This window comes from Ornithodoros turicata, chromosome 6, assembly GCF_037126465.1.
Source record: "Ornithodoros turicata isolate Travis chromosome 6, ASM3712646v1, whole genome shotgun sequence".
In the NCBI taxonomy this organism is placed as follows: domain Eukaryota; kingdom Metazoa; phylum Arthropoda; class Arachnida; order Ixodida; family Argasidae; genus Ornithodoros; species Ornithodoros turicata.
In genome coordinates this window covers 32,076,127-32,081,555 of record NC_088206.1, presented here as the reverse complement: position 1 = coordinate 32,081,555, position 5,429 = coordinate 32,076,127, and the positions used below count along the sequence as shown (strand labels likewise).

The following is a 5,429-nucleotide window of genomic DNA, read 5'->3' as shown; positions in this document are numbered from 1 at the left end:
TGAAACATCGTTCTATAAAGGCTAATAACGGCAGCATACTTCATTCCAATACAGAGGAACAGGGGTACTTTCAGTTTCGTTTTAACGAAACTGAAGGCTGGCCCCCACAACATAGTTGTAATAGCAATGTTGGGCGCATGCCGATTCTTGAAATTGGCATTGAACTATAAGACGATCCACACGACTTACCGTTCATCTATTTTTCACGACTTACCGTTTGTTTTCTCGACGAGCAAGAATGCTTGCCACCTTTTTCTCCGCGTTGAGTAGGATGGAGAGAAGCGACAGGCCTAGCCATATGCCGATGTAGCCTCCGAAATATCCAAATGCTTCGATGACCTGTACAGCGTTCGTAACGACACAGTGTAAATCGGATGTCGCAGGATGCTTGAAGATGACACTTACAGACAGGTTGGGCTGGTACTCGAACACTTTTTGAGTGTCCGATGAAAATTTCACTACGAATGAGAACTTCTCTCTGAAAAGTGCATACTTGGTTCGATGAATGCGATGCTGCTGCAATTCCACTTACTTTCCATCATCGGGACTTGACTGCCAAAATAATAATAATAATAATTCTTAAATGTACACGATCTGTACGACCTCACGTACAAAATGGTCGTAGAATTATTGACATACCTTATATTGTGCCAAGCTGGTCAGTTTGACGTCGTACGATCGTTCCCTGTCCGTACCATGGAACTATGCATAATATTGTAATGACACTTGCCACTAAGGAGGAAAATCAGACTGGGGACTAAATAGAACGGATCTTAGTCGGACGCCACAGCTTGTGGTCATTGGCGCAGCCAGAAAAATATTTCGGGTGGGGTTCTATGGGGACTTTACACGGGACAGGAGGATTTCACCCTCGTTTCCCTCGCTCAAATGCACTGCCAAATGTACGGTTTCGGGGTAGGGGTTAAACCCTAGAAACCCTCCCCCTTTTCTTGCTATCTAACTGCTCGTGGTGACGTCATGCTACCCAGAGAATCTGTACGGGGTCTTTCGAACGTTCGGTGCAGCGTACAATGTTTACTGACGGAACGTATATTTTTCGTAATGTGTGTTCAAACTGGGTTTCGCTGGGTTCATTTGGAAAAGGAAACAGAAGTACTTGGCATTTTTTTACCGTAATGGCATCATAACACGCATTGAAATGAACAATGAAGCGGCCGCGCAATTTGGCTTTGCTGACGTTTTTAGGAAACACTTTGGAAAGAAAGAGCTAATTAGGAAAACAGATGCCAGCAATGTAAAATCTAATGGTTACATGCGGTGACTCTATTGTGTGGGGAGCGCAAGATTCTCAGCTGGAGGCAAGGTTATTCCGACTGAGTGCCGCTTTTGCCTAGCATGTGCAAATATTCAATTTTCAATTCAATTTCAATTTATTTAAATTTCTGCGGTACAGGAATTTGGTCCATGTATATCACGCACGCAATACAAACAAATTTTAGCTATAAAGTGTTTAAATATTGGACTGTGTGTAGGCGAGCATGCGTGACAGGTCGCGCATGGACTTCCGTTTTACGTTCCGTTCGATTCCTTAACAGGACCTCCGTTTTCGTGGGTTCGCCTTTCGCGTTGTGCGGCTAGGAGTGACCTTCACGATACTTTTTAATGAAATTTATTTCAAACAAATAATGCTGTAGCGGTCTGTTTTGTAAATGCACCTATTTCTAAATATCCACTTGCTTGCACGATGAATAATATGTGAATCGAAAACTTAGCGTGGAATACTCACACGCATGCTGCACGGCACCTCTGTTGGCAACTGAGGTGCGCCTTTGAGTTCTTTGTCTTTCTCGAGCAGAGATCTGCCAAAAACGATCCAGTAACTCCCCTTCTCATGCCAGCCCAGAAACCATCTTACCTTCACGAATGACGTCGCAAGTTTGATCCTTGAAGTTGCCCACAAACTCGTGAACTGTACGGACGCACTGGCAGATTTCAAGCTCCAATTTCATCATGCAGTCTTGTATGCAAACCTTCGGCAGGAAGTTTAGCCGTTTTATTTTTAAATATCGACACGTATACATTCGCACCCGGAAATGTGTAAGAGACCGATACGGTAGTATTTGGCACCGCTTCGCAGACTACTTGGCCAAGTTTCTCTTCCGAAAACAGCTTACATATTAAATAAACGAGTTTTAAAGATTCGCACTGCCTTTGCACCTGAGGAAGCCCTAGGATAGTAACATCATGGTTAAAAGTTGGGCGCGTTGGTTAGACATCTTAAAATCGATAAAATCATAATACCCCAGTGCTGGAGACAAGGGAGACACACGCAACGCAACTCAACCGCGTGTGTCCCTCGCCCCCTTCTTGTGCTCAGCACTGGGTTTGTTACGATTTTATCGATCTGAAGAAGTAATATGGTGGTGACGTAGACCAGGCACACCAATGAAAGCGCAGCGAAGGCAATTGTCTCCGAGCTCGTCTGCTTCGCGAAGATCCTCCGTAAATACTCCGATTTTCGCATATGGGTGTAAGTTCTCACGTGACAGTATCGCGTTGTCACCTTCCTGGCTATACGGACACGTCCTGCTCTGACCTAGAAACGACACTCCAACATCCACATTCCATAAGCCGATCACAGAGTTCCGCGACTGGCAGACACCCGCTGGTCCCCAAACGAGGCTCGTTGATTGGCCTTGTCAGAGTGACGTTTTCTCCGATTTCCAGAGATGGAACTCCGCCATACTCTCGACATCCAGCATCTGCTCTTGCCGTGCATTACTCTACAGTGCATTACATCAGGGTTGCGGAATGGGATCACCCATTCCATTCCAATTCCATTCCGAGGAGTGGAGGTTTGTGATAATTCAATTCCTTTCAATTCCTAGGAATGAAAAGGTATGGCCAATTCCCACTCCTGGAATGGCTTGGCAACCCATTCCATTCCTTTAATTCCATCAATAAAAGAAAAGGGACCGGTAACCGTGCTGGGTAGCAGTGCCATAGAGGAGATTGACGTTACCCATCACGGAAGAAGCAAAAAGACAAGGTTATTTCGCCCTTGACCGTGTGGCACCCAGACCAGTCCATTCCAATTCCATTCCGCCTGCGCAAAAAATGCCTAATTCCATTCCATTTCTAGGACAGTTTCCGCCATTCCATTCCAATTCCATTCCGGGCTCTGATAAATCTGGAATGATTCCGGAATCATTCCAACACCCTTAGTGGCAACTCCGCAACCCTGCATTACATTACATCGAATTGCCCAGAAACTGCTCCACTAATTCGCATCGGATTTTCGACGTTATTTGTTTTGGCGTGTGTCGTTGTTGTCGGGGATGTTCGAGGAGTAAAACGGCGCTGAGTTTCGGTATCGACCGGGAAGGATACGACTGTCCCCTTAAGTGCCACGCGTGACTAAAAATCTGTTATTTTGTATTGTAAATACACTTCGCTCAGAGACTCGGGACACAAAATATAAACACATTGCGCGCTTCCACAAATTTTCAGAAAAACACGCAAAACTTCATAGTTTCGGATTTCTGACCATGAGCTATGACGTCTGTCTCCTAGCAACAACGCACACATTTTTTCCGCTCTCCACCCCATATTGGAAGCCCGTCAGAGGAGCAGATGTGGGCATCCTCATGATGATGGATGAGGGTGAGGACGTCCTCACCCTCACCTCACGGTGGTTGATGTGCGGTGAGGAAAATTTCCACTGGAAAGATTGAGGTAAGGCGAGAAGAATTCAAAAAGTGTAGAGGTGCGGTGAGGCGAGGACAATTTTTAAGAAAAGGATTGAGGTGAGGAAATTTTTCAGAAAAGGGACTGGGGTGAGAAAAGGTTTTAGGGAAAAATATTGAGGTGAAGTGGCGAAAATCCTGAGACAATGACACTGAAGTCTAAGTTCTAAGTTAAATATCTGCAAGCTTTCGTGTGGTGGACCACCTGATGGAGCGTGCTCCACCACGCAAAAGCTTATACATATCGAACTTAAAAAGCTTCAGTGTCATTGTTTGAGTGTTCTGTTGCTATCCTGGACTTGACTCTCCTTGTGTACCTGTTTCCGCTGAAGAAACCTGAGGTGAAGAGAAACATCTGCCAACATTGAGGTTAGGACACATGGAAAATGACCTTGGAGAAGGAGTGTGGCCAGACGGATGACAGATTGTGCACATCGTAGCGTCATACGCTTACCTCTCAAAACTAGAAATTAACTTTTATGATACTTCGCGTGGAGGGGAATATTCTGGCAGAATACAACGTGAGACAAATTTGCATAACATAGGTAAGGTTCTGAAGGGCACTGCAGACACCGTCTCAACTTACATCACGTGTTAAATATCCGAAGTATTCTTTTCGCATTCCCAAGGATACGTAGTCGGTGCACATAGACTTGTAAGGTGGCGGAAGTCTGACAACCTTGCGCTGCACGATGCAATTTACAAATTAACCAGCTGCAATTGACTTCCACACAAAGCCACAGAGATGGTTGCTTTACATGCGAATGTACCTGGGATACTGAGATGGTGTATGACATCCCAGGCTCTATCATAATGGAGGACAGCTTATCTGGTGGACACGTGAGAGGTTGATGGATAACCAATGGCATGACCTCAACTTCGCGCAATGCAAGCGTCAAGTTACTGTCCCATTGGGACCGCAAGCTTAATTCTGCACGCGAAGATTTGCATTAGAGTGATGGTCTGACGGTGAGATACAGACAGACCATAGTTCCACGGTGAGGCGCAGCGACGCACTGGGTGACTGAAGTCCGTCCACTGGTACGAGTCGATGGTGTAGCACATCTGCGCTGGTGATCGGTAGTACGTTATCTTAGTCCTTAGAGGTGGGAAAGAACAGCATCGAAAACCATTAGTTGCCACGATGCCACGCCTCTGGGAACAAGGGGCCCCACCGTTAGCGAAATATATTGCACATAAATGTGTTAAATGCACATTCTTTGTCCAAATAAATGCATACCTCCACCTCGTGTTCTTCTCCTTGCACGTTTAGAGCATTTACTACACTACACGGAGAAGCAGCCTCCGAGACATGCTTCGAGAAAACAATTTGGGATACCGAGGATGTTAAATTGAGACCTCGTTTGAAGACTACAGACTACTCGTTTGTCTACAGAAACGTTCCCGTCAGCAATATTTTTTTTTACAATTTCAATATTTTGCGTGGGCGATCCTGACAGATTTCGTATAAATATAGATATTATGGATTTTTTTAAGAATACTAAATTCAATTTCAGTGCCCCTTTAAAATTTTGCGCTCCGTCCGCCACGCGGAACGTGACCTGCGTCCCCTTGAGTACATAATGTAGTTTGGAATGTTCATCTGCGGCTGGAAAATTTCTATATTACATGGAATTGCATGAAAAAGACATGCAGGAAGCCACCGTAGAGCGCATGTAACACTTGAAGAGCTCATCCGGGAGATGAGCAATGAGACCTCGG

At 45.2% G+C, this 5,429-nt stretch overlaps 1 long non-coding RNA gene across 1 annotated transcript; it reads right to left on the bottom strand.

Annotated features, from left to right (window-relative positions):
• Positions 1–252: 252 nt before the first annotated feature.
• On the bottom strand, positions 253–1,958 carry LOC135397818 (uncharacterized). Its single transcript, XR_010423777.1, has 4 exons — positions 1,877–1,958; positions 1,748–1,820; positions 406–478; positions 253–339 (listed from the first exon to the last, which is right to left on the bottom strand). It is a non-coding gene; the product is annotated as an uncharacterized LOC135397818 (long non-coding RNA).
• Positions 1,959–5,429: the final 3,471 nt, after the last annotated feature.